Source organism: Panulirus ornatus, chromosome 4 (genome assembly GCF_036320965.1).
Source record: "Panulirus ornatus isolate Po-2019 chromosome 4, ASM3632096v1, whole genome shotgun sequence".
Classification (NCBI taxonomy): Eukaryota; Metazoa; Arthropoda; class Malacostraca; order Decapoda; family Palinuridae; genus Panulirus; species Panulirus ornatus.
The window spans coordinates 72937816-72965296 of NC_092227.1; the positions used below are offsets into that span (position 1 = coordinate 72937816).

Genomic DNA, 27481 nt, shown 5'->3' on the forward strand with positions numbered 1-27481 from the left:
AAGGAAAAGAGTGTGTTGAAATGGTTTGGACATAATGAGAGAATGGGTGAGGAAAGATTGACAAAGAGGATATATGTGTCAGAGGTGGAAGGAGCAAGGAGAAGCAGGAGACCAAATTGGAGGTGGAAGGATGGAGCGGTTGAGGCTTGAACATACAGGAGGGTAAGAGGCATGCAAGGAATAGAATGAATCAGAATGATGTGGTATACTGGGGTCGACCTTCTGTCAGTGGATTGAACCAGGGCATGTGAAATGTCTGGGGTAAACCATGGAAAAGTCTGTGGGGCCTGGATGTGGATAGGGAGCTGTGCAGTACACACGACAGCTAGAGACTGAGTGAACAAATAGGGCCTTTTTGTCTGTATTCCTGATGCTACTTCGCTGAAGCAGGGGTTAGTGATGCTGTTTTCCTGTGGGGCAGGGTAGTGACAGGAATGGATGAAGGCAAGCAAGTATGAATATGTACATATGTAAGTATGTAATGTCTGCGTATGTGTATGCTTGTATATGTTGATATGTATATGTGTGTATGTGGGTGTTTATGTACATATATGTGTATATGAGTGGATGGGCCATTCTTCATCTGTTTCCTGGTTCTACCTCGCTGATGCAGGACACAGCGATTATGTATAATGAATATAAAGAAATCTTAACTGTACATCATATACCCTATAACTGTTATGCTCAAATAATCAAGAAATGGGGGTACAGTATTAAAAAGATTTCAGTAACTGTGTGGAATATAAAGAATCGTTTTCCTTGCACATTATTTTTTTTTCTTTTTTTAAGCTTTTCCCTTACTAGGATCCCTTATTTTTACCAAATAATACAAACACAGGGCTTTCAGAGATACACTGTGTCCTCTGATGCATAATGTCAGAAAAATGCTACACATTCCAGTAGCAACATCATAGCTAAACATGTAAATTCTTAAATTTTGGGCCAGTGATATCTGTCATTTTGTAAAGTTATAACCTACAGGTAGTAGTTGGTAGGCCAACTATGACTCAAGCAGCAGTCTTTTCTTTCTGCCTTTCTTACTCATGGACTCCTGGTATTCTGTCTACAAACATACAGACTTTCCTTCACACACATAACAAGTGACAACACTTAACTCATGCAACTCATTCTTCAAAATTCAAGATTTTCCTGTGGTGAGCGCTTTGTGCTAGCTCTGCCTTTTGGTAAAATGGTAGGAGCAATAGATAGAAGTAATGGGTAGGAACATTATGTAGAGGTAGTAGGTAGAAGCATTTGGTAGTAGTAGTAGGTTGGAACATTAAGCAAGAATATTAGGTAGAAGTAGTTGGTAGGAACATTAGGAAGGAGCCTTGGAAAACTACACCAGAATTGTCCTTTGTAGGTGGCCTGTTAAGGATGAGGCACTGAATTCTATGTGGCATTGGAGGGAGTTTCCAGAGGGAACTGGCATCAAAGATGGATAGAGGTTATAACCTTTTTTGCTTATGTGGGGAGGAAGATTCCACTTTTGTAATACCTTGTCTCTTAGTTTCACATAATTATTATACAGGCTTTTGAGTGTTCTGGTACTTATGACTTTCATTTACCCCTAACTAAGCTCATGTCAGATTTCTAATACTTTTAATGGAGTAATACTCCAGCTTTTTGAGTTACCTGTCCTAGATGCCATCAGGAGTTCACCAGGGATTTTCTTCTCAGAGAAGGTGAATACACTTCTTGTTTGTTCTGCGACATCTTTGACAATTCTTCAGTAGGTGTTACAAAAAATGGCGAAGCCTTGGAGAAACTAGAGGTTAGGATGAAAGGGTGGGAAGAGGAAGCTGGGTTCTTGCAGCAAAAGCATTTGTGATACAGGAAACAGAACCAGGTATATCATATGGAGTAGATAACTTAGTAGTATAGGAACCATTGAGACAAAGTAGGAAGATAATTCCACCTTCCAACCTATGAGGAAAACTTAGATAGTAGGATAGGAACCCTTGAGACGAAGCAGGAAGATAATTCCACTTTCCAACCAATGAGGAAAACTTGTCGCTGCATTACCGAACAACCTGCTAGCAATGAACTCGCCACTCACAATAGGTTTAGTGTACTAGATGATGAAGTACAGGGTGATTGTTGCATTATCCTGGTCGGGGACTCTATAATCAGATATCAGGAGCATGAGTTCTGTGCAAAGGGTAGAAATAGGAAGAACTTGTGTTATGCAGGATTGCTGCCAAGGTATGATGTTGATTCCTGTACTTTCAGTAGAATGTTATGGATAGAAAAAGTCCTAGATAAGTTTGATGACATAGTCTTAAACAATCCCAAGGATGTGATTTTTGTCGTTCAGGTGGGGACAAACAATGCAGTTATTGGGAGATCAGATGAAATATTAGTGAAGTATAAGGAAATTATTCGCAAGTTTAAAGAAACTTTTAGGAATCTTATGATAATAGGATTGCTGCCAAGGTATGATGTTTGATTCCTGTACTTTCAGTAGAATGCTGGAGATAAACAGAAGAATTGAAGCTCTCTGTAGGGAGAAGGATAGTGTTTATTATAATCCTGTTGTACCATTTCAGTTATGATAGATCTCCATGTGCAAGGATGGTCTTCATGTAAATGGAAATGGGAAAGCCCGACTTGGCAGAGTATTAGATGAGAACATTAGACCTTTTTTCGAAAGAGATAAACTTCTCGGGAGACCAAATCATGGTCATGCTAACAAAAGAACTGGGAAAACTGGGGAGAGTGAGGGGGTAGCTGTGGGAAGGAGGTTGTGCATGGAGGGATACACATCACAAACCTTTATGACCTAACCCATGTGTGATTAAAGTCCATGCTGTCCCCACTGAGATGAGATTGGGACTCACATAAAAACACTATTATAGAAGTCTATAGAAGTCTAGAGAATGAGTGAGGAAAGATTGACAAAGATGATGTGTGTGTCAGAGGTGAAGGGAACGAGGAGAAGTGGAAGAACATATTGGAGGTGGAAGGATGGAGTGAAAAAGATTTTGAGCGATCGGGGCCTGAACAGGAAGGTGAAAGGCGTGCAAGGAATAGAATGAATTGGAACGATGTGGTATACTGGGGTCGACATGCTTTCAATGGATTGAACCAGGGCATGTGAAGCCTCTTGGGTAAACCATGGAAAGTTTTGTGGGGCCTGGATGTATAAAGGAAGCTGTGGTTTTGGTGCATTACACATGGCAGTTAGAGACTGGGTGCAAATGAATGTGCCCTTTATTATCTTTTCCTAGCGCTACCTCACGCGCACGCGGGGGAAGGGGGTGCCATTTCATGTGTGGCGGGGTGGCAGCAGGAATGGATGAAGGCATCATGTATGAATATGTACATGTGTATACATGTATATGTCTGTGTATGTGGGTGGGCAGGGCCATTATTTGTTTCCTTGCAACAAATTATAATGAATAATATATATATATTATTATATATATTTGCTTTGTCGCTGTCTCCCGCATTAGCGAGGTAACGCAAGGAAACAGACGAAAGAATGGCCCAACCCACCCACATACACATGTATATACATATACGTCCACACACGCAAATATACATACCTATACATCTCAATGTATACATATATATACACACACAGACATATACATATATACACATGTACATGATTCACACTGTCTGCCTTTATTTATTCCCATCGCCACCTCGCCACACATGGAATAACAACCCCTCATGTGTGCGAGGTAGCGCTTGGAAAAGACAACAAAGGCCCCATTCGTTCACACTCAGTCTCTAGCTGTCATGTAATAATGCACCGAAACCACAGCTCCCTTCCCACATCCAGGCCCCACAGAACTTTCCATAGTTTACCTTGACGCTTCACATGCCTTGGTTCAATCCATTGTCAGCACGTCGACCCCGGTATACCACATCGTTCCAATTCACTCTATTCCTTGCACGCCTTTCACCCTTCTGCATGTTCAGGTGCCGATCACTCAAAATCTTTTTCACTCCGTCTTTCCACCTCCAATTTGGTCTCTCACTTCTCCTCGTTCCCTCCACCTCCGACACATATATCCTCTTGGCCAATCTTTCCTCACTCATTCTCTCCATGTGACCAAACCATTTCAAAGCACCCTCTTCTGCTCTCTCAACCACACTCTTTTTATTACCACACATCTCTCTTACCCTATTGTTATTTACTCGATCAAACCACCTCACACCACATATTGTCCTCAAACATCTCATTTCCAGCACATCCACCCTCCTCTGCACAACTCTATCTATAGCCCACGCCTCGCAACCATATAAAATTGTTGGAACCACTATTCCTTCAAATATACCCATTTTTGCTTTCTGAGATAATGCTCTCGACTTCCACACATTCTTCAACACTCCCAGAACTTTCGCCCCCTCCCCCACCCTGTGATTCACTTCCACTTCCATGGTTCCATCCACTGCCAAATCCACTCCCAGATATCTAAAACACTTTACTTCCTCCAGTTTTTCTCCATTCAGACTTACCTCCCAGTTGACTTGTCCCTCAACCTTACTGTACCTAATAACCTTGCTCTTATTCACATTTACTCTCAGCTTTCGTTTTTCACACACAGGTGGGCAGATTAGAAAGGGTGGTGAGTGGTGGGATGAAGAAGTAAGATTATTAGTGAAAGAGAAGAGAGGGGCATTTGGACGATTTTTGCAGGGAAATAATGCAAATGACTGGGAGATGTATAAAGGAAAGAGGCAGGAGGTCAAGAGAAAGGTGCAAGAGGTGAAAAAGAGGGCAAATGAGAGTTGAGGTGAGAGGGTATCATTAAATTTTAGGGAGAATAAAAAGATGTTTTGGAAGGAGGTAAATAAAGTGCGTAAGACAAAGGAACAAATGGGAACTTCAGTGAAGGGGGCTAATGGGGAGGAGATAACAAGTAGTGGTGATGTGAGAAGGAGATACAGTGAGTATTTTGAAGGTTTGTTGAATGTGTTTGATGATAGAGTGGCAGATATAGGATGTTTTGGTCGAGGTGGTGTGCAAAGTGAGAGGGTTAAGGAGAATGATTTGGTAAACAGAGAAGAGGTAGTAAAAGCTTTGCGGAAGATGAAAGCTGGCAAGGCAGCAGGTTTGGATGGTATTGCAGTGGAATTTACTAAAAAAGGGGGTGACTGTATTGTTGACTGGTTGGTAAGGTTATGTAATGTATGTATGACTCATGGTGAGGTGCCTAAGGATTGGCGGAATGCTTGCATAGTGCCATTGTACAAAGGCAAAGGGGATAAGAGTGAGTGCTCAAATTACAGAGGTATGTTTGTTGAGTATTCCTGGTAAATTATATGGGAGGGTATTGATTGAGAGGGTGAAGGCATGTACAGAGCATCAGATTGGGGAAGAGCAGTGTGGTTTCAGAAGTGATAGAGGATGTGTGGATCAGGTGTTTGCTTTGAAGAATGTATGTGAGAAATACTTAGAAAAACAAATGGATTTGTATGTAGCATTTATGGATCTGGAGAAGGCATATGATAGAGTTGATAGAGATGCTCTGTAGAAGGTATTAAGAACATATGGTGTGGGAAGCAAGTTGTTAGAAGCAGTGAAAAGTTTTTATTGAGGATGTAAGGCATGTGTATGTATTGGAAGAGAGGAAAGTGATTGGTTCTCAGTAAATGTAGGTTTGCGGCAGGGGTGTGTGATGTCTCCATGGTTGTTTAATTTGTTTATGGATGGGGTTGTTAGGGAGGTAAATGCAAGAGTTTTGGAAAGAGGGGCAAGTATGAAGTCTGTTGGGGATGAGAGAGCTTGGGAAGTGAGTCAGTTGTTGTTCGCTGATGATACAGCGCTGGTGGCTGATTCATGTGAGAAACTGCAGAAGCTGGTGACTGAGTTTGGTAAAGTGTGTGGAAGAAGAAAGTTAAGAGTAAATGTGAATAAGAGCAAGGTTATTAGGTACAGTAGGGTTGAGGGTCAAGTCAATTGGGAGGTGAGTTTGAATGGAGAAAAACTGGAGGAATTGAAGTGTTTTAGATATCTGGGAGTGGATCTGGCAGCGGATGGAACCATGGAAGCGGAAGTGGATCATAGGGTGGGGGAGGGGGCGAAAATTCTGGGGGCCTTGAAGAATATGTGGAAGTCGAGAACATTATCTCGGAAAGCAAAAATGGGTATGTTTGAAGGAATAGTGGTTCCAACAATGTTGTATGGTTGCGAGGCGTGGGCTATGGATAGAGTTGTGCGCAGGAGGATGGATGTGCTGGAAATGAGATGTTTGAGGACAATGTGTGGTGTGAGGTGGTTTGATCGAGTGAGTAACGTAAGGGTAAGAGAGATGTGTGGAAATAAAAAGAGCGTGGTTGAGAGAGCAGAAGAGGGTGTTTTGAAGTGGTTTGGGCACATGGAGAGGATGAGTGAGGAAAGATTGACCAAGAGGATATATGTGTCGGAGGTGGAGGGAGCAAGGAGAAGAGGGAGACCAAATTGGAGGTGGAAAGATGGAGTGAAAAAGATTTTGTGTGATCGGGGCCTGAACATGCAGGAGGGTGAAAGGAGGGCAAGGAATAGAGTGAATTGGAGCGATGTGGTATACCGGGGCTGACGTGCTGTCAGTGGATTGAATCAAGGCATGTGAAGCGTCTGGGGTAAACCATGGAAAGCTGTGTAGGTATGTATATTTGCGTGTGTGGACGTATGTATATACATGTGTATGGGGGGGGTTTGGGCCATTTCTTTCGTCTGTTTCCTTGCGCTACCTCGCAAACGCGGGAGACAGCGACAAAGTATAAAAAAAAAAAAAAAAAAATATATATATATATATATATATATATATATATATATATATATATATATATATATATATATATATATATATATATATATATATATATATATATATATATATATATATATATATATATATATATATATATTATCCCTGGGGATAGGGGAGAAAGAATGCTTCCCACGTATTCCCTGCGTGTCGTAGAAGGCGACTAAAAGGGGAGGGAGCGGGTGGCTGGAAATCCTCCCCTTTCTTGTTTTTTTTTAGTTTTCCAAAAGAAGCAACAGAGAAGGGGGTCAGGTGAGGATATTCCCTCTAAGGCCCAGTTCTCTGTTCTTAACGCTACCTCGCTAACGCGGGAAATGGCAAATAGTATGAAAAAAAAAAAAAAAAATATATATATATATATATATATATATATATATATATATATATATATATATATATATATATTGGAAAGGATCACAATTTTGTGCGTGATCAAGATATTCCTATGAGTCCACGGGGAAAATGAAACCCTAGATCTTTCATTGATAAATCCCTTAAGTTAGCAAAGAAATCATTTCATAGAGTTGAGCCCAAACCTCCCATTGACACCAAGAATCTTTTAGTTCTCCCTTTTGATAATAATTTCACTTTGCTTCCCATGTTGCTTAAATCCTTTAATGTAAATGTTGCCTTTAGCAACAATAATACTATAAAGAATATCTTAATCAGGAATTCGCCAGAAAATTCTCTTGGATGCATCTATAAAGTGCCTTGTGGAAACTGTGATAAATTTTATTTTATGTTGGTCAGACTGGTAAGGATCTTTCTGTTAGACTTAAGCAACATAAATATAGTATAAGAACGGGACAAGAATCAAATGCCTTGTTTAATCATGTTAAAAACTATGATCATTGTGTTGACTGGAGTAACGCCATCTCAGTTATTAACTCTAACTCTATTACCAAGAGAAATATCATTGAATCTTCTATTATTGAATACACAAAGAATTATAATCCTAATATTAGTGATGGTCTATACAAATTAGATAACTTTATTGTTGATAAGATTTGTAAAATGATAAGTTTATGAATGCTCGTTGTATGTTTTATGTTTAGGACAATCATGTTTACCAAATGGCGTCCCAGCTTCATCGCTTCGATGTATATCAACTGATTGTTATGTTTCGCTCTTGTGTCTCCCCTGATGATGTGATTATTACACGAAAGTGCACTTGGGAACTTTTCGTGTTTCATTTTCCCCGTGGACTCATAGGAATATATTTTCTTTTTTTTCTTTCTTGCTATTCGCCATTTCCCGCTTTAGCGAGGTAGTGTTAAGAACAGAGGACTGGGCCTTAGAGGGAACATCCTCTCCTGACCCCCCCCTCTGTTCCCCCTTTTAGAAAGTCAAAAAAAAAAACGAGAGGGAAGGATTTCCAGCCCCCCGCTCCCTTCCCTTTTAGTCGCCTTCTACGACACGCAGGGAATACGTGGGAAGTATTCTTTCTCCCCTATCCCCAGGGATTAGATGGTATATATATATATATATATATATATATATATATATATATATATATATATATATATATATATATTTATTTTTTTTTTATTTTTTCTTATACTTTGTCGCTGTCTCCCGCGTTTGCGAGGTAGCGCAAGGAAACAGACGAAAGAAATGGCCCCCCCCCCCCATACACATGTATATACATACATCCACACACGCAAATATACATACCTACACAGCTTTCCATGGTTTACCCCAGACGCTTCACATGCCTTGATTCAATCCACTGACAGCACGTCAACCCCGGTATACCACATCGCTCCAATTCACTCTATTCCTTGCCCTCCTTTCACCCTCCTGCATATTCAGGCCCCGATCACACAAAATCTTTTTCACTCCATCTTTCCACCTCCAATTTGGTCTCCCTCTTCTCCTCGTTCCCTCCACCTCCGACACATATATCCTCTTGGTCAATCTTTCCTCACTCATTCTCTCCATGTGCCCAAACCACTTCAAAACACCCTCTTCTGCTCTCTCAACCACGCTCTTTTTATTTCCACACATCTCTCTTACCCTTACGTTACTCACTCGATCAAACCGCCTCACACCACACATTGTCCTCAAACATCTCATTTCCAGCACATCCATCCTCCTGCGCACAACTCTATCCATAGCCCACGCCTCGCAACCATACAACATTGTTGGAACCACTATTCCTTCAAACATACCCATTTTTGCTTTCCGAGATAATGTTCTCGACTTCCACACATTCTTCAAGGCCCCCAGAATTTTCGCCCCCTCCCCCACCCTATGATCCACTTCTGCTTCCATGGTTCCATCCGCTGCCAGATCCACTCCCAGATATCTAAAACACTTCACTTCCTCCAGTTTTTCTCCATTCAAACTCACCTCCCAATTGACTTGACCCTCAACCCTACTGTACCCAATAACCTTGCTCTTATTCACATTTACTCTTAACTTTCTTCTTCCACACACTTTACCAAACTCAGTCACCAGCTTCTGCAGTTTCTCACATGAATCAGCCACCAGCGCTGTATCATCAGCGAACAACAACTGACTCACTTCCCAAGCTCTCTCATCCCCAACAGACTTCATACTTGCCCCTCTTTCCAAAACTCTTGCATTTAGCTCCCTAACAACCCCATCCATAAACAAATTAAACAACCATGGAGACATCACACACCCTACATTCACTGAGAACCAATCATTTTCCTCTCTTCCTACACGTACACATGCCTTACATCCTCGATAAAAACTTTTCACTGCTTCTAACAACTTTCCTCCCACACCATATATTCTTAATACCTTCCACAGAGCATCTCTATCAACTCTATCATATGCCTTCTCCAGATCCATAAATGCTACATACAAATCCATTTGCTTTTCTAAGTATTTCTCACATACATTCTTCAAAGCAAACACCTGATCCACACATCCTCTACCACTTCTGAAACCACACTGCTCTTCCCCAATCTGATGCTCTGTACAGGCCTTCACCCTCTCAATCAATACCCTCACATATAATTTACCAGGAATACTCAACAAACTTATACCTCTGTAATTTGAGCACTCACTCTTATCCCCTTTGCCTTTGTACAATGGCACTATGCATGCATTCCGCCAATCCTCAGGCACCTCACCATGAGTCATACATACATTAAATAACCTTACCAACCAGTCAACAATACAGTCACCCCCTTTTTTAATAAATTCCACTGCAATACCATCCAAACCTGCTGCCTTGCCGGCTTTCATCTTCCGCAAAGCTTTCACTACCTCTTCTCTGTTTACCAAATCATTTTCCCTAACCCTCTCACTTTGCACACCACCTCGACCAAAACACCCTATATCTGCCACTCTATCATCAAACACATTCAACAAACCTTCAAAATACTCACTCCATCTCCTTCTCACATCACCACTACTTGTTATCACCTCCCCATTAGCGCCCTTCACTGAAGTTCCCATTTGCTCCCTTGTCTTACGCACTTTATTTACCTCCTTCCAGAACATCTTTTTATTCTCCCTAAAATTTAATGATTCTCGCTCACCCCAACTGTCATTTACCCTCTTTTTCACCTCTTGCACTTTTCTCTTGACCTCCTGTCTCTTTCTTTTATACATCTTCCACTCAATTGCATTTTTTCCCTGCAAAATTGTCCAAATATATATATATATATATATATATATATATATATATATATATATATATATATATATATATATATATATATATATATATATATTATTTATATTTATTTATTTTGCTTTGTCGCTGTCTCCCGCGTTTGCGAGGTAGCGCAAGGAAACAGAAGAAAGAAATGGCCCAACCCACCCCCATACACATGTATATACATACACGTCCACACACGCAAATATACATACCTATACATCTCAATGTACACATATATATACACACACAGACACATACATATATACCCATGCACACAGTTCACACTGTCTGTATTCATTCCCATCGCCACTTCGCCACACATGGAATACCATCCCCCTCCCCCCTCATGTGTGCGAGGAAGCACCAGGAAAAGACAACAAAGTCCCCACCCGTTCACAGTCTCCAGCTGTCATGCAATAATGCCCGAAACCACAGCTCTCTTTCCACATCCAGACCCCACACAACTTTCCATGGTTTTCCCCAGACGCTTCACATGCCCTGATTCAATCCACTGACAGCACATCAACCCTGGTACACCACATCAATGCAATTCACTCTATTCCTTGCCCGCCTTTCACCCTCCTGCATGTTCAGGCCCCGATCACTCAAAATCTTTTTCACTCCATCTTTCCACCTCCAATTTGGTCTCCCACTTCTCCTCGTTCCCTCCACCTCCGACACATATATTCTCTTGGTCAATCTTTCCTCACTCATTCTCTCCATGTGCCCAAACCATTTCAAACCACCCTCTTCTGCTCTCTCAACCAACCTCTTTTTATTTCCACACATCTCTCTTACCCTTACATTACTTACTCGATCAAACCACCTCACACCACACATTGTCCTCAAACATCTCATTTCCAGCACATCCACCCTCCTGCGCACAACTCTATCCATAGCCCATGCCTCGCAACCATACAACATTGTTGGAACCACTATTCCTTCAAACATACCCATTTTTGCTTTCCGAGATAATGTCCTCGACTTCCATACATTCTTCAAGGCTCCCAGGATTTTCGCCCCCTCCCCCACCCTATGATTCACTTCCGCTTCCATGGTTCCATCCGCTTCGAGATCCACTCCCAGATATCTAAAACACTTTACATCCTCCAGTTTTTCTCCATTCAAACTTACCTCCCAATTGACTTGACCCTCAACCCTACTGTACCTAATAACCTTGCTCTTGTTCACATTAACTCTTAACTTTCTTCTTTCACACACTTTACCAAACTCAGTCACCAGCTTCTGCAGTTTCTCACATGAATCAGCCACCAGCGCTGTATCATCAGCGAACAACAACTGACTCACTTCCCAAGCTCTCTCATCCCCAACAGACTTCATACTTGCCCCTCTTTCCAAAACTCTTGCATTCACCTCCCTAACAACCCCATCCATAAACAAATTAAACAACCATGGAGACATGACACACCCCTGCCGCAAACCTACATTCACTGTATATATATATATATATATATATATATATATATATATATATATATATGCAATTGAGTGGGAGAAGTATAAAAGAAAGAGACAGGAGGTCAAGAGAAAGGTGCAAGAGGTGAAAAAAAGGGCAAATGAGAGTTGGGGTGAGAGACTATCAGTAAATTTTAGGGAGAATAAAAAGATGTTCTGGAAGGAGGTAAATAGGGTGCGTAAGACAAGGGAGCAAATGGGAACTTCAGTAAAGGGCGTAAATGGGGAGGTGATAACAAGTAGTGGTGATGTGAGAAGGAGATGGAATGAGTATTTTGAAGGTTTGTTGAATGTGTCTGATGACAGAGTGGCAGATATAGGGTGTTTGGGTCGAGGTGGTGTGCAAAGTGAGAGGGTTAGGGAAAATGATTTGGTAAACAGAGAAGAGGTAGTAAAAGCTTTGCGGAAGATGAAAGCCGGCAAGGCAGCAGGTTTGGATGGTATTGCAGTGGAATTTATTAAAAAAGGGGGTGACTGTATTGTTGACTGGTTGGTAAGGTTATTTAATGTATGTATGACTCATGGTGAGGTGCCTGAGGATTGGCGGAATGCTTGCATAGTGCCATTGTACAAAGGCAAAGGGGATAAGAGTGAGTGCTCAAATTACAGAGGTATAAGTTTGTTGAGTATTCCTGGTAAATTATATGGGAGGGTATTGATTGAGAGGGTGAAGGCATGTACAGAGCATCAGATTGGGGAAGAGCAGTGTGGTTTCAGAAGTGGTAGAGGATGTGTGGATCAGGTGTTTGCTTTGAAGAATGTATGTGAGAAATACTTAGAAAAGCAAATGGATTTGTATGTAGCATTTATGGATCTGGAGAAGGCATATGATAGAGTTGATAGAGATGCTCTGTGGAAGGTATTAAGAATATATGGTGTGGGAGGCAAGTTGTTAGAAGCAGTGAAAAGTTTTTATCGAGGATGTAAGGCATGTGTACGTGTAGGAAGAGAGGAAAGTGATTGGTTCTCAGTGAATGTAGGTTTGCGGCAGGGGTGTGTGATGTCTCCATGGTTGTTTAATTTGTTTATGGATGGGGTTGTTAGGGAGGTAAATGCAAGAGTTTTGGAAAGAGGGGCAAGTATGAAGTCTGTTGGGGATGAGAGAGCTTGGGAAGTGAGTCAGTTGTTGTTCGCTGATGATACAGCGCTGGTGGCGGATTCATGTGAGAAACTGCAGAAGCTGGTGACGGAGTTTGGTAAAGTGTGTGGAAGAAGAAAGTTAAGAGTAAATGTGAATAAGAGCAAGGTTATTAGGTACAGTAGGGTTGAGGGTCAAGTCAATTGGGAGGTGAGTTTGAATGGTGAAAAACTGGAGGAAGTGAAGTGTTTTAGATATCTGGGAGTGGATCTGTCAGCGGATGGAACCATGGAAGCGGAAGTGGATCATAGGGTGGGGGAGGGGGCGAAAATTTTGGGAGCCTTGAAAAATGTGTGGAAGTCGAGAACATTATCCCGGAAAGCAAAAATGGGTATGTTTGAAGGAATAGTAGTTCCAACAATGTTGTATGGTTGCGAGGCGTGGGCTATGGATAGAGTTGTGCGCAGGAGGATGGATGTGCTGGAAATGAGATGTTTGAGGACAATGTGTGGTGTGAGGTGGTTTGATCGAGTAAGTAACGTAAGGGTAAGAGAGATGTGTGGAAATAAAAAGAGCGTGGTTGAGAGAGCAGAAGAGGGTGTTTTGAAATGGTTTGGGCACATGGAGAGAATGAGTGAGGAAAGATTGACCAAGAGGATATATGTGTCGGAGGTGGAGGGAACGAGGAGAAGAGGGAGACCAAATTGGAGGTGGAAAGATGGAGTGAAAAGGATTTTGTGTGATCGGGGCCTGAACATGCAGGAGGGTGAAAGGAGGGCAAGGAATAGAGTGAAGTGGAGCGATGTGGTATACAGGGGTTGACGTGCTGTCAGTGGATTGAATCAAGGCATGTGAAACGTCCGGGGTAAACCATGGAAAGCTGTGTAGGTGTGTATATTTGCGTGTGTGGACGTGTGTATGTACATGTGTATGGGGGGGGGTTGGGCCATTTCTTTCGTCTGTTTCCTTGCGCTACCTCGCAAACGCGGGAGACAGCGACAAAGTATAAAAAAAAAAAAAAAAATATATATATATATATATATATATATATATATATATATATATATATATATATATATATCTTTCTTTCTTTCTTTCTTTCAAACTATTTGCCATTTCCCGCATTAGCGAGGTAGCGTTAAGAACAGAGGACTGGGCCTTTGAGGGAATACCCTCACCTGGCCCAATTCTCTGTTCCTTCTTTTGGAAAATTAAAAAAAAACGAGAGGGGAGGATTTCCAGCCCCCTGCTCCCTCCCCTTTTAGTCGCCTTCTACGACACGCAGGGAATACGTGGGAAGTATATATATACAGACACAGACACACACAGGACATCTGGCTTCCTCTGCCATGCGGAGGTTAAAAGACACACACTAGACTTCTATAATAGTGTTTTTACATGTGTCCCAACTTCATCTCTGTGGCGACAGCATGGACTTCAATCTCTTGTGGCTTAGGTTATAAAGGGTTGTGAAGTTTGTGCCTCTTTGTGCAGAAAGTGCAGGGTAATTTAGTAGTAAGTTCTTGGTGTCTTCTTCAAAGTAGTTTCATCATGGGCATGAGGGGTCTCAGGATACGATGAAATGGTGTTTGTAGTGTTGTATGTTGGGTGATGTCCAGAGTGTAAGCAGGAGAGTGTGAATTATGTTTGCCTGTGGAGTATGGCCCCTGTTAGGAGTTTATAACCGAGTTGGAAAGTTGGTTATTTAGTGCTTGTAGGGTTATTCTAATGTGTTTGTGTTTTGTTAGTTTGTTCATTCTAATGTGTATATGTTTTGTTAGTTTGTTCTGTTTGTTAGGAATGGGAGGATATGTGAGATGTGTGAGGCAGAGGTAAGCTTTTTATTTCTATAGTTAATTTTAGAGTGGTTAGGAGGGAAGAGTTTTAGTGCTGTTGCATAGTTCTGAGTATATTGAGGTGGTACTGAATTGGAGGGATCTTTGTTACATCATAAAGTTGTTGACAGTTTTTAGGCACTAAGCAGCCAATTACCATTCTGAGAGCATGATATTTTGTGGTTTGAAGTTTTATTATATTTGATTTTGAGAGGATGGAAGAACAGGCAGGTGAGGCACTAAGTGGAGTGAATGAATTTTTTAAGTAGGATGTTTTGGGATCCCTATTCTTGTCCAAATCTGGTGCTGGATTCTTTTTCTAATTCAAAGCTAGTGCCAGTTAGTTTTCTGTAGGTATTTATTTGAATATTGCTGTTGTATTGATGTTATTGTTGTAGGGAGCGAATGTCATGCATGTTATGTGTGATGCCTAAAATGGTGTGTATACTTTCAGAAGGAGTGATTGTCCATTCAGAGTGACTGGAGGGTGTGAGCTGAATTCATTTTGGGTGTTTGTGATGGTAATATGGTTTGTGAGAGGGTTTTGAGAGTTTCTGTTTGAGTGGTTGCTGCATATCCAATGCTCTGAGTAGTTTTTATGGATTAGAGTGAAGTGCAGTGGTGGAGGTACCATTTAGTACAATTGAAGCATCTGATGGAGTATGCCTTTTAGTGATAGGCATTTGGTACTGTGGGCAGAGGTACACAGGTGATCTACAGTTAGGGTTAATGTCACCTCCCTGCATTAGCAGTTGGAAAATGGTGACCAGGCCATATTCTCCCAGTAGTGAAAAAATGAGTGATTGTAAAATGTTTGGGTACGACCCACAAAGGCCAGGGACAGCATAAAACTGCGCTTTGTGTAAGAACAGGAAAAGCTTTTTCCTTTGGAGCAGGATGATCAATGCTGGGTTTAGGCCCTCGGTGAATGGAAGAAGTCCACATAGGTCGATTATAGACCATCCATGGTCCATCACAGATAGGCTTGTTGAATCCCAGATCACCTTTTGTAGTGTGGCCACATACACACAGTGGGCACAACCTACCAGCCCCAGCTATAATGTACCCAAGAAAGTCAAATATATCAAATTCAAATATTATAGTTACTGAAGAGATAATATCTAGGCCTTAACAAAGATCTTAAGTACAATCTGTCCTCAAATTGTTTTTAGATGTATTTTTACTAACAGCTTCTTGACTGACTTGTTCTTTAAACTTACTTGGATGGTGCCATTTGCTTTCACACCAGTGACCCTATATATTAATAGGTGTTCAAGCTGCAATGTTGAATGCTGTCAAACTTCTGTTATCTAAAATGCCTGGGGAAATCAGCCATTTTGGATAATAAGAATACTGGTTACTTGAGTTATATTTTTGATATATCAAATAATTCAGAAATTGTCCATCACTAGCTTCATGTAGGGGACATGTTTAGGGAAAACCTCACACAAAGAGACATCACATACAGTACTAGCAGATTCTCCTGTTACTTTTTTTCTTAGGCTTCAAACATGGACAAAATTCCACTTCAAGGCTGGGCCTTAATTGAAATATAGAGAGGTTAATGAAATGGAAGATGAGGCATGGGAATGTATTCATGCATTTTGGAGGAAGTGAAAAAACCTTTCTTTTAAAATGTGCCAGGTCATAGTTGTTGGGAAAGACATGAGAGGGTAAAGAGGTCCAAAGCCATGAGGTGTAGGGAAAGAAACACTTATCAAAATGACCCACCCGTGCATTGTCAATGGCTACACAGTAATCAAGTGATGCTGCAGCTTCCCAAGTATTGTGTAGTCTAGTGAGTGATGGGGTCACACAAGCAGCTAGCTCTAGATGGCAAAAACCAAAGTAATACCAATAGAAGAGGGAAAGTGAACTAACATTGTAGCATAGGGCATGCAGGTCAAGTTTTGAAGTTAGCGTGGGAGAGTTTATAAGTCGGACTGCTTTCAACACGACTCTGTCAAGTAAGGATGCAGAACTAGAACCACCCTAGATGTGGAAACAGTACTTTACACAAGGATGGATCAATGGTTTATATAAATGGAGCAACCGTCCTGAAGAAAAATTTCAACAACTAAACAGGAATCTAGGTTTTTTAAAGGCGGACCTAACTATTTCTGTAATGTGGGGTTTCCAAGAAAGAATGGATGTAACAGTAGTAACAAGAATATTCATCAAGGCAAGAGGTGGAATTACAGAAACATGAAAGGTGAGAGGAAAGATGTGAGGAATATTTGATAAAAGAGATAGGTAGAAAGTGGATCTTAGAGGCATTAAACTTATCCAGATTTCATCCTGAGATATCCTGTCTGAGTTTATTGTGGAAGTTGTGTTGACAAGATGGAGATTGAGTGGGAGGAGGAGGAACAGAATCGAAGGATATGGAGGAATGTAGTGTTGAGTCATCAGAGTATGAATGCATTTGGTTTATATGTGGAAGAAGGGAAATCATTCATAAAAAGGAGAAAAAGTGTAGGAGACAGGATGGATGGAGAAATTGGGAAAGGCTGATTAAAAAGATTATCACAGAGATAGATCAGCCAGAGAGGAAGCAAGATATGAGGGAGCAAGTGAGGGATGGAAGCCAAGTGTGGGGAGCTTAAATATTAGATTTCAAACCCATACCCTGTCAAAAGCTTTGGAGGGCAACTACATAGGATTTCCCAAACTCAGGGATAATGACCACCTATTTGTAAGATAGGGAAGAATATCACCAGTGGATCTTGTCTTATGTAAACCATACTGGTGATCAGAAAGAAGAGCCAATGAGAATCAGTATGTCTTGATATGGACATTGAAGAAGAGGATTGAAGGACTTTGGAAGTAGTGAATGTCAAAGCAAAAGGGTGATTGTTAGAGAGGTTAGAATGGTCACCTTTCTTAGGATGGAATGCACCAATGCATGTTTCTAAGAAGGAAAAGTTCTGGTTTTTAAACAGGAAAAGGAACAAAGAAGCAAGCACAGGCACAAGTTTAGAATCACGCTATTTTAGTACACAGGGATGGATGCCATCAGGACATCTTGTGCTTGTGGCCATAGAGAGAGATGTTCACTTTTTCAGACAATTTGAAAAGGGATAACAGGAAGGGCATAGAATTAGTAAGAGGAGAAATGGGAACCAAAGAGAATTGCTTTGTCTATAGGAAAGACAGCTATTGTACTGTCAGAATAGAAAAGTGATGAAAGGTAGTGTTTCAGAAATTGTTAAGAGATACCCTTAGCTAAAGACCAGAAAGACCTATCATTGGATGACTTCTTGTCATCACACTTCTTTTGAGTAAAGGAATATTTTGTCACATTGATAACATACTTGTGATGATTATGGGTAATGATAAATGCTGAATGGGAGTCAGAGGAAGGAAAGTTCTTACAAGCCCAGTATGCCTGATCCCTCACCTGAAATAAGAGGTCATCTTGGAGGAAGAAGAGAGAAATGCTTCCATTCCTGCAAAAATAACCTCTGCTATGCATTTGGAAGAGATAGAAACATCACCACATAAATGACAGCACTTTATCCAAGGAAAGTCAGAAATAAACTTTTGTAAATTATTCTGTTAGCTTTGTTGAGGTGCCAATATATATGTTCAGAAGGGGCTACTGGAAGGGGAGGTGCCATTAAAAGATACATTAATGAGTGTGGTCAGATGAACCAACTTGGGGCAATATCATGTAGTTACTGCATAAAGGATTTGGGTGAAAAACAGATCCAGAATATTAAGAGAGTGGTCATAGTAGTCAGGAATATGGGTGGGGTGGGAGATAATTTTAGTACACAGAGAATGAAGTACTTGAGGGCTTCATTCTCCCTGCTGTCCAAATGAGAGGACTTCAACCATTCCTTATGGTGAACAAGAGGATTAGAGGATCTTTGCTTGTGGGTGAGATGCTACTGTTTCATGGCAGGTGTTTGAATAGTCAAAGAAAGATATATAACTCATAGAATTATAAGAGCAATAGGCAAAACAAAGGAAAAGTTTGGTAGCTGGGAGACAGACCTTGAGCCAGATGATACCAAAGTTTAAGGACTCAGGGTCCTTGAGGTGTCCAACAGGTGTATTGATGTTGGAATAAGCACAGACACCACCTTTGAATTGATATTGTGAGTGGAGACTATAGTTGGATATGAAAAAGGGGCTTGTGAAAAAATTGTTACACAATGTGGCATCTGATATCAAATGAACTTATCTAGGCATCCTTTATTTGCTTGAAATGGCTTTGGCTCAGCTACATTGTCTTCTTTACATAAACACTCGACATTGTCTTCTTTACATAAACACTCGGAAATCTTCAAAACTTTAAACCCAAGCTGAGGGTTACTCAGGCTGCTTTTCTTCGTTTTGTGCTGTATGCATAAATGATAGCATTTTCTCCATCTTCTCCAGAAGTGGATTTCTAACCCTTGTAAGATACCTTAGCAGACAGTAGAGTAGTGGACCATAGTGCTCCAAATTTTCTATGCATTCTTTATTTTTGTGGATTGTAGATTCACCCAGGATTTAAGCATACCTAAGCGCTGACGCTCCCTCATCAGCGTCAGCGTGTAATAAGATTTTTTAGCCTCCTTTTTAAGGAAGAGAGGTTCTTTTCTATTAATCTGCTGGTTCCTGGGTAGGAGATGGTGCTGGATGTTTGGATGCCATATTAACAAACACATACACAACAGGTTGCAGGAAAAGCTCATTGGCAGGAATATCCATTTCACACAAGTAGCAGAAAATGCAAAATGATGATATCTACAAAATTGACCTACTGGTATGAATGTAGTGCATTCCACCCAGGAACCATGCTTACTCCATCTGCCAACCCTATCAGAAGTTTTGGCATATTTTCTACTAGTTGATGCTCCCTCACTAGCATTAGCCACACTTAAGATTTTTAGCTTTGTTTGTAAGGTCAGAGAGGCTCTCTTCAGTTTAAATGCTGATTCTGGGGTAGGAGATGTTGGGGGATGTTTGGTTGTCATATTTACAAACACAGTTGCTGTAGGAAAATCACTTTAGCAGGTATACTCAAATTGTACAAATAGCACAAGTCCACATACAATGGTGGTAACGGTGAGACTGACCTGTTGGTGGAAATGTGGTGCATTCCACTCAGGACCCATCCTTACTTCACCTGGCAACCCTTAACGAAGTTTTGGCACTTTCTACCACACACATTTAAATATTTTTAACCTATTTGTAAATATTTTACATACAGGAAGTACTAATATATGTAAGCAAATATGCACTTCTAAATGCTTTAATCTTCTGCTTCTTGATAATGTCATAAACAGTCCTCATACCCACAGTGAAGTACTTCATAACTGCTGCCTTGGACTAGCCTATTGCCAGCCTCTTGCACAACTCCATCTCCTTTTTTAGGCTTACGATGTTCCTTTTGCACTTTGTGCAAAATATAGATGGCATTGAGGAGCTGTCAGGTAATTGCTAATGATGCTTGAAAGAGGCAATTTTCCATGACACTAATCACAGGTGTACAAAATACACAAATGTGCAAGACCAGCTCACAAAACCATGCCGATAATCAACAACACCACAAAACACATGGTGGTGAGTACACAAATCATTGTGGTATGGTGGACATGCAATATGAAATAGTTTTACATATCCTATAAATTTTTCAATTTTTTTTCTGATATGGGAATGTTGCCAATGAAACCAAAACACATAAGTCAGTTTGAACATTTAGTTGTCTTGAATTATGGATAACAGAAGTTTTACCATAAACTGGATGTTCAAAGCTCCAATTCAAGGTGAAAGTCGATCAACAACTTGGTGTATCATCATACACTAACTCTCAATTAGAGGACCTGGGCTTTTCAGTTGTTAAGAGGTCACATCATAGGCAGTGATCATAATCTAATCAAAGATTTCAGAGTTATTAACAGATGTACTAATTAAGTTGAAGTTCAGATAATGGAATCTGTGTTAACAATAAATAAATAACCAATCATACGTGACTAAGACTAATTCATCCCCTACAAAATTATATAGCTTGGGAAGGAGACTTGTGTGAGGAAGTACCAGGAGAGACTGAGTACAGAATGGAAAAAGGTGAGAACAATGGAAGTAAGGGGAGTGGGGGAGGAATGGGATGTATTTAGGGAATCAGTGATCGATTGCGCAAAAGATGCTTGTGGCATGAGAAGAGTGGGAGATGGGTTGATTAGAAAGGGTAGTGAGTGGTGGGATGAAGAAGTAAGAGTATTAGTGAAAGAGAAGAGAGAGGCATTTGGACAATTTTTGCAGGGAAAAAATGCAATTGAGTGGGAGATGTATAAAAGAAAGAGACAGGAGGTCAAGAGAAAGGTGCAAGAGGTGAAAAAAAGGGCAAATGAGAGTTGGGGTGAGAGAGTATCATTAAATTTTAGGGAGAATAAAAAGATGTTCTGGAAGGAGGTAAATAAAGTGCGTAAGACAAGGGAGCAAATGGGAACTTCAGTGAGGGGCGCAAATGGGGAGGTGATAACAAGTAGTGGTGATGTGAGAAGGAGATGGAGTGAGTATTTTGAAGGTTTGTTGAATGTGTTTGATGACAGAGTGGCAGATATAGGGTGTTTTGGTCGAGGTGGTGTGCAAAGTGAGAGGGTTAGGGAAAATGATTTGGTAAACAGAGAAGAGGTAGTAAAAGCTTTGCGGAAGATGAAAGCCGGCAAGGCAGCAGGTTTGGATGGTATTGCAGTGGAATTTATTAAAAAAGGGGGTGACTGTATTGTTGACTGGTTGGTAAGGTTATTTAATGTATGTATGACTCATGGTGAGGTGCCTGAGGAGTGGCGAAATGCGTGCATAGTGCCATTGTACAAAGGCAAAGGGGATAAGAGTGAGTGCTCAAATTACAGAGGTATAAGTTTGTTGAGTATTCCTGGTAAATTATATGGGAGGGTATTGATTGAGAGGGTGAAGGCATGTACAGAGCATCAGATTGGGGAAGAGCAGTGTGGTTTCAGAAGTGGTATAAGGATGTGTGGATCAGGTGTTTGCTTTGAAGAATGTATGTGAGAAATACTTAGAAAAGCAGATGGATTTGTATGTAGCATTTGTGGATCTGGAGAGGGCATATGATGGAGTTGATGGAGATGCTCTGTGGAAGGTATTAAGAATATATGGTGTGGGAGGCGAGTTGTTAAGGGCGGTGAAAGGTTTTTATCGAGGATGTAAGGCATGTGTACGTGTAGGAAGAGAGGAAAGTGATTGGTTCTCGGTGAATGTAGGTTTGCGGCAGGGGGTGTGTGATGTCTCCATGGTTGTTTAGTTTGTTTATGGATGAGGTTGTTAGGGAGGTGAATGCAAGAGTTTTGGAGAGAGGGGCAAGTATGAAGTCTGTTGGGGATGAGAGAGCTTGGGAAGTGAGTCAGTTGTTGTTCGCTGATGATACAGCGCTGGTGGCTGATTCATGTGAGAAACTGCAGAAGCTGGTGACTGAGTTTGGTAAAGTGTGTGAAAGAAGAAAGTTAAGAGTAAATGTGAATAAGAGCAAGGTTGTTGGGTACAGTAGGGATGGGGGTCAAGTCAATTGGGAGGTGAGTTTGAATGGAGAAAAACTGGAGGAGGTGAAGTGTTTTAGATATCTGGGAGTGGATCTGGCAGCGGATGGAACCATGGAAGCAGAAGTGGATCATAGGGTGGGGGAGGGGGCGAAAATTCTGGGAGCCTTGAAGAATGTGTGGAAGTCGAGAACATTATCTCGGAAAGCAAAAATGGGTATGTTTGAAGGAATAGTGGTTCCAACAGTGTTGTATGGTTGTGAGGTGTGGGCTATGGATAGAGTGGTGCTCGGGAGGATGGATGTGCTGGAAGTGAGATGTTTGAGGACAATGTGTGGTGTGAGGTGGTTTGATCGAGTAAGTAACGTAAGGTTAAGAGAGATGTGTGGAAATAAAAAGAGCGTGGTTGAGAGAGCAGAAGAGGGTATTTTGAAATGGTTTGGGCACATGGAGAGAATGAGTGAGGAAAGATTGACCAAGAGGATATATGTGTTGGAGGTGGAGGGAACGAGGAGAAGAGGGAGACCAAATTGGAGGTGGAAAGATGGAGTGAAAAAGATTTTGTGTGATCGGGGCCTGAACATGAAGGAGGGCAAGGAATAGAGTGAATTGGAGCGATGTGGTATACCGGGGTTGACGTGCTGTCAGTGGATTGAATCAAGGCATGTGAAGCGTCTGGGGTAAACCATGGAAAGCTGTGTAGGTATGTATATTTGCATGTGCGGACGTATGTATATACATGTGTATGGGGGGGGTTGGGCCATTTCTTTCGTCTGTTTCCTTGCGCTACCTCGCAAACGCGGGAGACAGCGACAAAGTATAAAAAAAAAAAATATATATATATATATATATATATATATATATATATATTTTTTTTTTTTTCATACTATTTGCCATTTCCCGCATTAGCGAGGTAGCATTAAGATATATATATATATATATATATATATATATATTTTTTTTTTTTTTTTTTTTTTATACTTTGTCGCTGTCTCCCGCGCTTGCGAGGTAGCGCAAGGAAACAGACGAAAGAAATGGGCCAACCCCCCCAATACACATGTATATACATACGTCCACACACGCAAATATACATACCTACACAGCTTTCCATAGCTTACCCCAGACGCTTCACATGCCTTGATTCAATCCACTGACAGCACGTCAACCCCGGTATACCACATCGCTCCAATTCACTCTATTCCTTGCCCTCCTTTCACCCTCCTGCATGTTCAGGCCCCGATCACACAAAATCTTTTTCACTCCATCTTTCCACCTCCAATTTGGTCTCCCTCTTCTCCTTGCTCCCTCCACCTCCGACACATATATCCTCTTGGTCAATCTTTCCTCACTCATCCTCTCCATGTGCCCAAACCACTTCAAAACACCCTCTTCTGCTCTCTCAACCACGCTCTTTTTATTTCCACACATCTCTCTTACCCTTACGTTACTCACTCGATCAAACCACCTCACACCACACATTGTCCTCAAACATCTCATTTCCAGCACATCCATCCTCCTGCGCACATCTCTATCCATAGCCCATGCCTCGCAACCATACAGCATTGTTGGAACCACTATTCCTTCAAACATACCCATTTTTGCTTTCCGAGATAATGTTCTCGACTTCCACACATTCTTCAAGGCCCCCAGAATTTTCGCCCCCTCCCCCACCCTATGATCCACTTCCGCTTCCATGGTTCCATCCGCTGCCAGATCCACTCCCAGATATCTAAAACACTTCACTTCCTCCAGTTTTTCTCTATTCAAACTCACCTCCCAATTGACTTGACCCTCAACCCTACTGTACCTAATAACCTTGCTCTTATTCACATTTACTCTTAACTTTCTTCTTCCACACACTTTACCAAACTCAGTCACCAGCTTCTGCAGTTTCTCACATGAATCAGCCACCAGCGCTGTATCATCAGCGAACAACAACTGACTCACTTCCCAAGCTCTCTCATCCCCAACAGACTTCATACTTGCCCCTCTTTCCAAAACTCTTGCATTCACCTCCCTAACAACCCCATATATATATATATATATATATATATATATATATATATATATATATATATATATATATATATATATATATATATAAGCTTTGCGGAAGATGAAAGCCGGCAAGGCAGCAGGTTTGGATGGTATTGCAGTAGAATTTATTAGAAAAGGGGGTGACTGTATTGTGGACTGGTTGGTAAGGTTATTTAATGTATGTATGACTCATGGTGAGGTGCCTGAGGATTGGCAGAATGCGTGCATAGTGCCATTGTACAAAGGCAAAGGGGATAAGAGTGAGTGCTCAAATTACAGAGGTATAAGTTTGTTGAGTATTCCTGGTAAATTATATGGGAGGGTATTGATTGAGAGGGTGAAGGCATGTACAGAGCATCAGATCGGGGAAGAGCAGTGTGGTTTCAGAAGTGGTAGAGGATGTGTGGATCAGGTGTTTGCTTTGAAGAATGTATGTGAGAAATACTTAGAAAAGCAAATGGATTTGTATGTAGCATTTATGGATCTGGAGAAGGCATATGATAGCGTTGATAGAGATGCTCTGTGGAAGGTATTAAGAATATATGGTGTGGGAGGAAAGTTGTTAGAAGCAGTGAAAAGTTTTTATCGAGGATGTAAGGCATGTGTACGTGTAGGAAGAGAGGAAAGTGATTGGTTCTCAGTGAATGTAGGTTTGCGGCAGGGGTGTGTGATGTCTCCATGGTTGTTTAATTTGTTTATGGATGGGGTTGTTAGGGAGGTAAATGCAAGAGTTTTGGAAAGAGGGGCAAGTATGAAGTCTGTTGGGGATGAGAGAGCTTGGGAAGTGAGTCAGTTGTTGTTCGCTGATGATACAGCGCTGGTGGCTGATTCATGTGAGAAACTGCAGAAGCTGGTGACTGAGTTTGGTAAAGTGTGTGGAAGAAGAAAGTTAAGAGTAAATGTGAATAAGAGCAAGGTTATTAGGTACAGTAGGGTTGAGGGTCAAGTCAATTGGGAGGTGAGTTTGAATGGAGAAAAACTGGAGGAAGTGAAGTGTTTTAGATATCTGGGAGTGGATCTGGCAGCAGATGGAACCATGGAAGCGGAAGTGGATCATAGGGTGGGGGAGGGGGCGAAAATTCTGGGGGCCTTGAAGAATGTGTGGAAGTCGAGAACATTATCTCGGAAAGCAAAAATGGGTATGTTTGAGGGAATAGTGGTTCCAACAATGTTGTATGGTTGCGAGGCGTGGGCTGTGGATAGAGTTGTGCGCAGGAGGATGGATGTGCTGGAAATGAGATGTTTGAGGACAATGTGTGGTGTGAGGTGGTTTGATCGAGTGAGTAACGTAAGGGTAAGAGAGATGTGTGGAAATAAAAAGAGCGTGGTTGAGAGAGCAGAAGAGGGTGTTTTGAAGTGGTTTGGGCACATGGAGAGAATGAGTGAGGAAAGATTGACCAAGAGGATATATGTGTCGGAGGTGGAGGGAACGAGGAGAAGAGGGAGACCAAATTGGAGGTGGAAAGATGGAGTGAAAAAGATTTTGTGTGATCGGGGCCTGAACATGCAGGATCGAACCTGGGACCCCTGTGCAAGAGACAGGCATTCTAACCGCTAGGCTATGGGACTGTATAATGGGAAACAACTATTCGAAATACTAATTACCCGAATATCCTTCGTCTCACAATGGTGAGCAACGGGGTAAAACGCTATCAGCTGGCTATGTGTGTCTGTTCGGAAATAACCAATATAGACCCCGTTGCTCACCATTGTGAGACGAAGGGTATTCGGGTACTTAGTATTTCGAATAGTTGTTTCTATTATACAGTCCCATAGCCTAGCGGTTAGCATGCCTGTCTCTTGCACAGGGGTTCCGGGTTTGATCCTGGCTGTTGGAGGTTTGTATGTTCTATGAAGGTGCGCGTTCATATGCACTTTATTCGTGTATATATATATATATATATATATATATATATATATATATATATATATATATTATTTATTTATTTATTTTGCTTTGTCGCTGTCTCCCGCGTTTGCGAGGTAGCGCAAGGAAACAGACGAAAGAAATGGCCCAACCCACCCCCATACACATGTATATACATACACGTCCACACACACAAATATACATACCTATACATCTCAATGTACACATATATATACACACACAGACACATATACCCATGCACACAATTCACACTGTCTGCCTTTATTCATTCCCATCGCCACCTCGCCACACATGGAATACCATCCCCCTCCCCCCTCATGTGTGCGAGGTAGCGCTATGAAAAGACGACAAAGGCCCCATTCGTTTACACTCAGTCTCTAGCTGTCATGCAATAATGCCTGAAACCACAGCTCCCTTATATATATATATATATATATATATATTTTCTTTTTTTTTCTTTCAAACTATTCGCCATTTCCCGCATTAGCGAGGTAGCGTTAAGAACAGAGGACTGGGCCTTTGAGGGACTACCCTCACCTGGCCCAATTCTCTGTTCCTTCTTTTGGAAAATTAAAAAAAAAACGAGAGGGGAGGATTTCCAGCCCCCCGCTCCCTCCCCTTTTAGTCGCCTTCTACGACACGCAGGGAATACGTGGGAAGTATTCTTGCTCCCCTATCCCCAGGGATGATATATATATATATATATATATATATATATATATTGTTCAGTTTTCATAATGAATTGAGGAATTTAAATGATTTGTCTTTAAAAAACATGATTTTCATAACTTTGCGTTGTAATTTTATATTCATTTATTTATTTATTATACTTTGTCGCTGTTTCCCGCGTTAGTGAGGTAGCGCAAGGAAACAGACGAAAGAATGGCCCAACCCACCCACATACACATGTATGGCCCAATAACATACGTATACATCTCAACGTATACATATATATACACACACATACATATACATATATACACATGTACATGATTCATACTGTCTGCCCTTATTCATTCCCGTCGCCACTCCGCTGCACATGAAATGACAACCCCCTCCCCCTGCATGTGCGTGAGGTAGCACTAGGAAAAGGCAACAAAGGCCACATTCGTTCACTCTCAGTCTCTAGCTGTCATGTATCATGCCCCAAAACCACAGCTCCCTTTCCACATCCAGGCCCCACAAAACTTTCCATGGTTTATCCCAGATGCTTCACATACCCTGGTTCAATCCATTGACAGCACATTGTAATTTTATATATTTGTGTTATTGT

At 41.3% G+C, this 27481-nt stretch overlaps 1 long non-coding RNA gene across 9 annotated transcripts in view; it reads left to right on the forward strand.

Moving 5' to 3' along the window:
* LOC139767381 (uncharacterized) overlaps positions 1–27481 on the forward strand; it is a 332929-nt gene that overhangs the window by 287949 nt on the left and 17499 nt on the right. The window lies entirely within an intron of this gene.